Source organism: Apium graveolens, chromosome 7 (genome assembly GCF_009905375.1).
Source record: "Apium graveolens cultivar Ventura chromosome 7, ASM990537v1, whole genome shotgun sequence".
Taxonomy (NCBI): Eukaryota; Viridiplantae; Streptophyta; class Magnoliopsida; order Apiales; family Apiaceae; genus Apium; species Apium graveolens.
In genome coordinates, this window is record NC_133653.1 from 57,506,458 (window position 1) to 57,517,478 (window position 11,021).

At 39.9% G+C, this 11,021-nt stretch overlaps 1 non-coding gene and 1 pseudogene across 1 annotated transcript; one reads left to right on the top strand and one right to left on the bottom strand.

The window, feature by feature from the left end:
* The first annotated feature begins 271 nt into the window (after positions 1-271).
* LOC141676403 (small nucleolar RNA R71) lies at positions 272-372 on the top strand (annotated as a pseudogene).
* Positions 373-1,155: 783 nt separating this feature from the next.
* Positions 1,156-1,262, bottom strand: LOC141675936 (small nucleolar RNA R71). The gene has a single exon (XR_012556559.1). It is a non-coding gene; the product is annotated as a small nucleolar RNA R71 (small nucleolar RNA).
* Between the last annotated feature and the right edge of the window lie 9,759 nt (positions 1,263-11,021).

An 11,021-nucleotide genomic window follows, 5' to 3' on the forward strand; every position in this document is an offset into this window, starting at 1 on the left:
ATAGTTAGCTAGAGAATCGATCTTCATAGACAATGCCTTTATTTGAGCAGTGATAGTCGTAACTGTATCCACTTCAAGAACTCCTGCTACCTTGCCCTGTGGACATCTCTGGGTTGGATACTGATATTCATTAGCAGCCATCAGTTCAATTAGATCATAAGCTTCCTCATGGCTCGTTGCCCATAATGCTCCACCTGATGCTGGATCGAGCATGGGTCAAGATTGTGCTCCCAACCCATTGTAAAAATAATTGATGATCATCCAATCAGGCATTTCATGATGAGGACACTTCCTAAGCATCTCCTTGTAGCGCTCCCAAGCTTCACATAGCGATTCTCCCATTTGCTGGTGAGTAATAGCATTCCTGAGAGCAGCTGTCTTTGCCATAGGGAATAATTTAGTAAGAAACTTCTGAGCAAGATCTTCCCAAGTAGTAATGTGCAAGTTCTAACAAGTTTTTGGCGTGTGCAAGTAGCATTCCTAATGTGCAAGTAAAGCTTTGCGTGTTTTCGTTCTAACAAGTTTTTGGCGCCGCTGCCGGGGACTCGTGGTTTACTTTTAGTTTATGTAATTGACATCAGTGGTCGTTAAAGTTTACTGACTCATATATTTTACTTACTTGTTTGTTCGTTGCTTTTTCAGGTACTCTAGGGAGCGTGTATGCTAACACGTTCTCGATCTCGAAAGAGAACACTGGATAAAGTAGAGGAGGAAGTTATTGAAGAGGTCTTAGTTGAGAAAGTTGAAGAAGAAGCTCTTGTTTCAATGGGTGAACCAGAAGTGAATACAAAGGCTTTGATGGATTACCCTCATTCAAAAATAAATGATATTCAGTCTAGTATTGTCAGACCAGCCATCACGGATAACACTTTTAAAATCAAGACTAGCACGATTCAGATGGTGCAGAACTTGGTCCAATTTGGGGGTTCTCCGATGGAAGATCCCAATATGCATATTAGAGATTTCATCGAGGTCTGCGACACTTTCAAATTCAACAATGTGTCTAAAAATGCTATAAAGCTAAGGCTTTTTCCATTCTCTCTGAGGAATAAAGCTAAGTGTTGGTTGCATTCTCTACCTCCAGGATCTATCACTAAATTGGAAGATCTTGCTCAAAAGTTTCTTACTAAGTTCTTTTCTATGGCGAAGACTGCTGCAGTCAGGAATGCTCTTACTCAATTTGCGCAGCAATCAGGAGAGTCTTTGTGTAAACCTTGGGATCGTTATAAGGAGATGCTTAGAAAGTATCCTTATCATGGGATGCCTGACTGGATGATTATTAACTACTTTTATAATGGCTTGGGAGCACAGTCTAGACCCGTGCTTGATGCAACATCAGGTGGAGCCTTATGGGCTAAGAGCTACGATGAAGATTACAATTTTATTGAACTGATGGCTGCTAATGAATATCAGAACCCTTCTCAGAGACTAAATCAAGGCAAGGTAGCAAGAATTCTGGAGGTAGATGCAGCTACTACTATAGCTGCTCAGCTTAAAGCTTTGACGATGAAGGTGGATTCCTTGGCTAATTATGGAGTTAATCAGATCACTAGTGTCTGTGAGCTTTGTGCTGGTGCGTATGAGACAGAGTAGTATGCTATTTCTAGTGAATCCGCTCAGCTCGTGAGTAACTTTCAGATATCGCAGTACCATGGAGGTACAAGTCAAGCTAATGAAAAATCTGAGTTGGAGGAGTTGAGGCTCATGTGCAAGAGCCAAGCGGTGTTTATCAAGACCTTGGAAAATCAAATTGGGCAGATTGCCAATACCTTGCTGAATCAACAACCTGGTACCCTCCCTAGTGACAAAGAAGTTTCAGGCAAGAAGGAAGCAAAAGAGCAGGTTAAGGCAATTACATTGAGGTCTGGGAAGGTTGCAAGCCAAGAAAAAGCTCAAGTTTCAGAAGATGAAGCTGTGGCTGAAGAAGATGTGCAGAAGGAAGCAGAAGTGGAACCAAGGAAGAAAACTGTGGAACATACTCCTCCTGAGGGTAATATAGGGGAGAAACAGGTATATCCTCCACCTCCTTTTCCTAAGAGGTTGCAGAAGCAAAAGTTTGATAAGCAGTTTGCGAAGTTTTTGGAGGTGTTCAAGAAACTTCATATCAGTATACCCTTCGCTGAAGCTCTTGAACAAATGCCTAGTTATGCGAATTTATGAAAGATATTCTCTCTCGAAAAGTGAAGCTCGATAACTTAGAGATTGTTGCTCTAACGGAGGAATGTAATGCTATGCTGTAACAGAAGTTGCCTCCGAAGCTTAAAGATCATGGAAGCTTCACTATTCCTTGCACCATTGGAAACTTGTCGTCGACAAGTGTTTATATGATTTGGGAGCTAGCATCAACTTGATTTCTTTGTCTGTCTTCAAGAAATTGGATTTATCTTATCCAAAGCCTACTTATATGTCCTTGCAGTTGGCCGATCGTTCTATTACATATCCACGAGGCATTATGGAGGATGTCTTGGTCAAGGTGGACAAACTCATCTTTCCTGCTAATTTTGTAATTTTTGATTTCGAGGAGGATAAAAAGATTCCATAATCTTGGGAAGACCATTCTTGGCTACTGGCCAAACCTTGATAGATGTATAGAAGGGTGAGCTCACTATGCGAGTGCTGGATCAGGATGTGACTTTTAATATATTCAATGCCATGAAATTCTTTACTGATAACGAGGAGTGCTTAAAAGTGGAGTTGGTCAATTCTGTGGTTACTTCAGAACTTGATCAAATGCTAAGGTTTGATGCCTTAGAAAAGGCCTTATTGGGGAATTCAGATAGTGAAGAGGATGAAGGAGATGAGCAGTTGCAGTATTTGAATGCTTCTCCTTGGAAGAGAAGGCTAGATATGCCTTTTGAATATCTTGCAATGTCAGAACTTAAAAATACTGAGGGGCGTCTCAAGCCATCTATTGAGGAAGCTCCTACACTCGAGCTTAAACCATTGCTTGAGCACTTGAGGTATGCTTTTTTAGGTGATGCATCTACTTTGCCTATTATTATTGCATCTGACCTTTCAGGTAGTGATGAGGAAAAGCTCTTGAGAATTCTGAGAGAGTTAAAATTGACAATTGGATGGACTATAGCATATATTAAGGGAATCAACCCTTCTTATTGCATGCACAAAATTCTGTTAGAGGAAGAAAGTAAGCCGACTATTGAGCAACAAAAGAGGTTAAATCCGATAATAAAAGAGGTTGTGAAAAAGGAAATTCTCAAGTGGCTAGATGCAGGGATCATTTATCCTATTTCTGACAGTTCTTGGGTGAGTCAAGTTCAGTGTGTGCCAAAGAAAGGAGGCATCACAGTGGTTGCTAATGAGAAGGATGAGCTCATTCCTACTCGAACAGTCACGGGGTGGAGAGTTTGCATGGATTACAGGACGCTGAACAAAGCCACAAGGAAGGATCACTTTCCTCTTTCTTTTATTGATCAAATGCTTGACAGGTTGGTTGGGCATGAGTACTACTGTCTTCTGGATGGCTATTCGGGTTATAATCAGATTTGTATCACTCCATAAGATCAAGAAAAGACTACCTTCACTTGTCCGTTCGGTACTTTTTCCTTTAGAAGAGTTTCTTTTGGGTTGTGTGATGCACTTTCCACATTTCAGAGATGCATGATGGCTATCTTCTCTGACATGATTGGTCAGAATGTGGAGGTGTTTATGGATGATTTCTCGGTGTTTGGGGATTCTTTTGACGAGTTCTTGCAGAATCTTGGCGCAGTTCTTAAAAGGTGTGTTGAGACTAATCTGGTTCTCAACTGGGAGAAATGTTACTTTATGGTGCAACAGGGCATCATTCTTGGGCATAAGTCTCTAGTAAGGGTCTCGAGGTGGATAAAGTCAAGGTAGGGGTCATTGAAAACCTACCTCCACCTATTTCTGTTAAGGGAATCCGCAGTTTTCTTGGTCATGCGGGCTTCTATAAGCGATTTATCAAGGACTTCTCTAAAATCTCTAAACTGTTGTGCAATCTTTTAGAGAAAGATGTCCCTTTCAAGTTTTATGATGAGTTTTGAGCTGCTTTGGAGATCTTAAAGAAGAGTTTGATCACGGCACCTGTCATAACTGCACCTGATTGGAATGAGCCTTTTGAAATGATGTGCGATGCAAGTGACTATGTAGTTGGAGCATTTCTTGGGCAAATGAATAACAACATACTTCATATGGTCTACTATGCTAGTAAGACCCTCAATAGTGCTCAACTGAACTATACTACTACTAAGAAAGAACTCTTATCCATTGTCTATGGTTTTGAGAAGTTTTGGTCTTTTTGCTTGGGACAAAGGTGACAGTTTTCACTAATCACGCTGCTATTTGCTATCTTGTCTGAAAGAAGGACTCGAAGCCTAGACTAATTCGATTGGTTCTTTTACTTCAAGAATTTGAGTTGGAGATCACGGATAGGAAAGGTACTTAAGAATCAAGTCGTTGATCATCTATCTCGGTTAGAAGATCCACGTACAACTTCACGGGATATGACATTGATTAATGAGTCTTTTCTTGATGAGCAGTTGTTCGGGGTACAAGAGGAAGAATCGTGGTTCGCAGACATTGTGAACTACCTTGTGAACAATATTATGCCTTCAGACTTCTCTTCTACTCAAAGGAAGAAGTTCATTCATGAGGTGAAGTGGTCCATGCGGGATGAGCCATTTCTATTTAGGCAAGGGGCTGACCAAATCAGCAGGAGATGTATTCCGTACAGTGAGACGGAAGGTATCTTGCGAGAATGTCATTCGACTGTTTATGGAGGCCACTATGGTGGAGAGAAGACAATAACTCGTATCCTTCAAGCAGGATTCTTATGGCCTATATTGTTTAAGGATGTGCATCGGTTCGTTTTAAAGTGTGATCGCTGCCAGCGTGTGGGCAATATGTCAAAGAGGGATGAGATGCCTCTTAATGTGCTTCTCGAGGTTGAGGTCTTCGATGCTTGGGGAATTGACTTCATGAGGCCATTTGTCTCATCTTACAATAATCAGTATATCTTGTTGGCGGTTGATTATGTCTCGAAATGGGTGGAAGTCAAGGATTTCCCAACGAATGATGCGAAGGTAGTGCTTAATTTTTTCATAAGCAGATATTCACAAGATTTGGAACTCCATGAGTCATAATCAGTGACGAGGGATCACATTTCTGTAATCGCAAGTTCACTGCAATGATGCAGCAAATGTAAATCATCACATTGCTACAGCCTACCATTTTCCAACTAATGGTCAAGCTGAGGTGTCTAATAGAGAGATCAAGTGTATTCTAGAGAAGGTTGTATGTCCATCAAGGAAGGATTGGTCTTTGAAGCTGGATGAAGCTATGTGGGCGGAACAGCATACAAGTCTCCGCTAGGCATGTCTCCGTTTCAGTTGGTTAATGGTAAGGGATGTCATTTGCCTATTGAGCTAGAGCATAAATTGTATTGGGCTTTGAAGAAACTGAACCTTGATTGGGATGCAGCTGGTAAGAAAAGGATGCTTCAATTGAATGAACTCGATGAGTTTCGACTTCAAGCATATGAGAACAACAAAATGTATAAGGAGAAGGTCAAGAGGTGGCACGATAGGGATCTAGTGCTCAAATCATTTGTGTCGGGGCAACAAGTTCTTTTGTTCAACTCTCATCTCCGTCTTTTTCCTGGTAAGTTGAAGTCGAGGTGGTCAGGGACGTTTGTTATCAAAACTGTGTTTCCACTTAGAACGGTGGAGATTTTTTAGAATGATCCAAGCCAAGCGTTCAAGGTGAATGGACAGAGGTTGAAGCATTACTATGGGAATACGGCAAACTGTGAGGTGATTAGTGCCATTTTATTGTCCACTTGATCTCGGGATTCTATGTCGAGCTAGAGACGTAAACCAAGCGCTTCTTGGGAGGCAACCCAAGTTTGTTGTACATTAGTAGATTGAGGAAGAAGAAAACAAGAAGAAAACTATAAAAAAATGAAAAAAAATCAGTGTCAACTACCGTAGCACGGTGCGCACGCGCTGGAAAGTGGGGTGGTTGCGCTGGAAATACAAAGACTACACGCACCCGCGTTGCCTAGCGGTGTAGCCGTGCTGGATTGACAGAAGCATGGCGCGCCTGCGCTAGGATAGCGCGAGGCCGTGCTGGCCCCTGAAGCTGAAAAAAATAGAAAAATCAAAAAATCAAACACAAAATCAAATCCTAGCCGAATTTTCCTCTCCCACCTTCCATATTTCCCTCTCCAAATCAGTTTGAAACACCCCATTACTCCCATTATTCCCTTAATCAAATCTCACTTCTTTTCCAAAACTAATTCCTAATTCCTTATATACACACATACATATACATAATCTTCTCCATCACTTCTCAATTCTCAAACCTAAATCTCTCCTATACACAGCTCTTTTCTCAAACTTGTCTGCATTCAATGGCACCCAAGAGACAAAGAACCCAAGTTAGCAGCAGCACCACCGATTTTTCTAGTATTGGAGGTGTGAGGCCTAGGTTTTTGACTCCGGAGGCTGAAGCGGAGTATGCAAGGCTGTTGGCGAAGCCGATTGTGAAGGAGAGGGGTTTTTTGCCATCGGGGAGAGATGGTAAGCTGTTGGAGATGATTCTCGAGATGGGCTGGATCACTTTTTATGAGACACCCGATGTTGTGCCCATGAGTTTTGTGCGCGAGTTTTACACGAATGCAAAGGCGGATAAGAATGGTTTTACTGTGGTGATAGAGTTGACGGTGGATTACAGTTCTGAGGCTATTCGGAGGGTGATCAACCAGCTCGAGAGGAGGCTAGAGCAGGAGGATTGAAATACTAAGACGGGGGATAATTTTAACTTGGATTTGATTGTTGTTATGTTGTGTGTACCGGAGGCTCACTTGAAGTTCAAGAGGGGCATGAATGAGTATGCTACTATTCCTGCATCGTGCATGAATAGGTTTGCACGTGCATGGAATTCTTTTATTTGTGCAAACATCATGCCATCTTCTCACGTACATGATGTTACTGTAGAGCGTGCACGGTTATTGTGGGGTATTCTGCAGGGTAATTATGTGTACCTGGGGTCTGTGATTTATCAGGGTATTTTGAGGTCTCGGAAAGACAACACTACGAGCTCTATGTCCTATGCGTCCATTGTGACAAAGCTGTGTATGGTGGTTAGAGTTCATTGGCCCGCGCACGAGCAGCTGCAGATTCCCAGTGCCCCGATTGACAGTTCGACTATAGCAGTGATGCAGGAGTGGTACGGTGGAAAGCCGGATGAGAAGGGGCTCGGTTACTCCTTTGATCACTTGCCGGGTGGACGTCCAGCTGATTATACATATGTTGGTGGTTCTGCTCAGGCTAGTAGAGCAACTTGGAGAGCTCAGATGGGTGAGCCTAGTTTATCACAACAGCATCAGCAGGATGTTGAGGGCAGTGCTAGTTTGAGTTCAGCACAGTATAGGCGCTTGATGAGGAGGATGGATGTGATCCATGACATCCATAGCAGGTTTGCACATGACCTTACCTAGGCATTGGGGATTGTATTCAAATCCACATGAGTTGACATTCAGTGGCCAGTATTCGGTAAGGACACTGTGTACCCGCCTCCTGACACTTCTGACACTCCACCCGTTGAGGGTGATGATCCTGATTCTGAGTAGGTATGCCTGATTCCTTACTATTACCTTCACTGAGGACAGTGAATATTATAAGTTTAGGGGTGGTAGTTAAGGAATATATGTTTGTGTGTGTCTATTTAGTTGTATATTCATGATAGTTTAGTTCATATAGTTGTATATTTGCCATGTAGTATTTTTTTATATTTTGCATATAGTATATTGCATATAGTTGCATGTGCATTATTTCATGATCCCTTAAATTTGCTTTACCGATTGATTTGTGATATTGATGCTAGTGTAGTGATATTGTACTTATGGATGTTAAGTCTTATCGAGTTGATTTGCATGCTAGAAGCAAAATAAATTTCACTAAGTCTTATAGGTTGCTTGAGTGCTAGATCATGATCATGTTTTGTCATTTTTCAATATTTAATCACTTGTTTATATTTAAAATGTATGATATTCTCTTAGTAATGTAATAACATGGATATTTAAAAATTGGAGAAAAAAATATTGGATTTCATTGCTAGTTGTGTGGCTAGGTGTCAAATAGCTAGTAGTCGGCTCATTTTATATGAGTAGTCTAGGGTTGAATGAGATGGAGCAAAACACACTCGTTACAGAAATTGTTGAAGAAAAAAAGAAGAAAAGAAAAGAAAAAAGAAAAAAAAATATGTGTTATGCATGATTGATCACGAGTGGGCTCTTTAATACTCGAGTTATTAAGTTCTTAGGGGATTGTGTGCCTAGTGACCTAAGGCTTTTATAGTGTGGGATCCACTAACCTAGCACTCACTACATGGGTATTATTGTATAAGTCTTTTATGGATCTAACTCATTGCACGATCAAATAAGCATATTTTTGTTGTTATGTGTTATCAATAAAAGCATGAATCTGTTTAATAACTCTGATACAAAAATTGAAGTGTTGTCAGTCATTTTGAGTTTAGCGTTTATTCTATTTATAACCTTGTGATTGCTTTGATGAGTAGTGAGTCATGAATATTGATCTAGTTACGGTAGTATATCTGTTAAGCATCTACACACACCCACGTTTCTGGCTTGTGAGTTGATTTGTGAGATTTTATTGATCTTTGTGAGAATAACTGCATTTGTCGAGATGTTGCTCATTTATTGGTTTAGTTATTCTGAGGGGATCGTTGCATTCATATAGCTTGCATTCATACATTTTTATTTCTTATTCTTTGAGTCTATCTATGCTTGAGGACAAGCATCGGTTAAACTTTGGGGGTGTTAAGTGGCATTTATGTCCACTTAGAACGTCCTATAAAGGCTTGAATTGATGTTTTGAACTCAAGTTATTTATGTATTTGATGTGTTTTTGTAGTGTTTTTGCATTTCAGGCATAGTTGAAGGAATCAGGAGATATAGCATTGCTATGGTGCTAAATTGGTGTTAGGAATGTGTGTAGGATGAAAGCTCCTAAAATGTCATCTCAAACCCGCCAGAAAAACAAGCAGAAGCAAAAATTCCAGTAGGTCAGTGCGCCCACGCCATAGAAGCAGGAAGACAGCGCACCCGCGCTGGAACAGCGCACCCGCGCTGGAACAGCGCGCACCCGCGCCAGGCGGGGATTTCAAAATTCTGTTTTTATTTGGATTTTGAGAGTTTGAAGCACAGCTCGATTCTACAACCTATATAAAGCCTAGAAAAGAAATTTTTAATAAGAAGCACATATTGGAGACTAAGGAGAGGCAACGAGAAGACCTAGGAGCACAAATTCAACCAAGGCGAAGAGGATCTAGTTTATTCTTATGATTCTTTGTTTTAAGTTGTAATCTTGGATGCTAGTTTTCTTGTTTGTTAAACCTATCACTATTGTTTAATGTACTTTGGTTTTATTATTCAGTTTATAAAGACTTAGTTTAGTACCATGCTTTCATCGGAACCCACGTTGATGATGAGTTCGGTTATGGGCTAATCGTTATTTTGGGGTTCTAACGAATTTACTTATGGATTTCTTTACTTAATTTATTTCAATGCCTTAGTGTGTGGTGATTGTATGATATCCTAGTATTGGTTGTGCTTATTCATCTTATGAGCGTCGCGAACTTATAAGATAGCGTGTTAATCTCTATTAAACCGAAAGTGAATATAGGGGTTTAGAACTTTCCATGCTAGCATAGGTTCATGTATTTGATATGCATGATTCGTAGGTAATTTTAACCATCTAACTTCCCCTATGTAATCACGATATATAACTTGCACATTAAACCGTTATGTTGTCAAATTCTATAGACATATAGGGTCTCAACATAATTGGTATATATTCAGCTTCTATCTCTTTGTGGATGTCTGGTAGTAGGGTAATCGTACAACGAAAGTTGGCATTTACTAGTTTCGTGTTATCTGATTAGTGTCATCACCATTGCATGCTAAGGTTAAGAATAAAAAGGCTATTGAATGAAGTATTTAATGAAGTTAGAATCCCATGTTTGTGTCATATAAGTTAATCAACCTAAATTCTCTTAGTTAATATTAGTTAGTATAATCTCGTAGTTATAAACAATCTTAATTTGTTATCATCTTAGCATTGAGTAATTACCATACCATTGTTGCATAAGTGCATGAATTTAAGATAACCTAAAAGAGTCTCTGTGGAAACGAACTAGAAATAATTCTATATTACTTGCGAATGCGTATACTTGCGTGTAATATTAGCGCGTGTTTTCGTCCTAACACTTAGCATCAAAAATCCCTTGGTTGAAATCGAATTAGAATGAATACTTCAGAGACAAGCTTCAGAAGATGATGATGATGGATGTATCTCATCAAGCATTTTTTCATCCATTTATGATCAAAGTATATGCAGATGGTAGAATGCAGAACATCACCATGTCTGATCAACACATAAGAACCATTCATTTTCTATAACTCACTTTCCTGGAAAGTCAACTCAGGAGCAAAAGAGCAAATCTGGAAGCACCAGGAGTCAAAAGATCAGAAGCAGACCTTAAAGCTGTTGAAGTTCTATATGTATATAGGCTCAATGACAAAATGATCAGGGATTTGGAGAAGGACATGAAGAAGATTAGAATAGCTTATCATGAGATGGTGTTCATCAATGGAGAGCCATAGATTAATCTTCTAAAAGATAGTAAACCTATCATCAGCGCTAATAGTGAAGAGGAACTAGTCTTTCAGATTAACAAAACAAAGATTAAGATCAGTGATTTCAGAACAAGCGGATCAGAAGCAATACATTAAGCCTTGATGGATGTTAAAATCTCAACATGTAAGAAGGACAAGATTGCTTTGATTCCAATCATAAAGATACTTGATGAGGTGGTGGAAGAAGAATCAATCAACGACACCAAAAGAGTTCAAGGACATCATAAAAGGATAACCATCTTTGTTATGTTAAAAAGATCTACAATGTTATTTGAACTTGTTCCTAAGTGCTCTAAAGTCGAATATCTTCATATGATGCTTA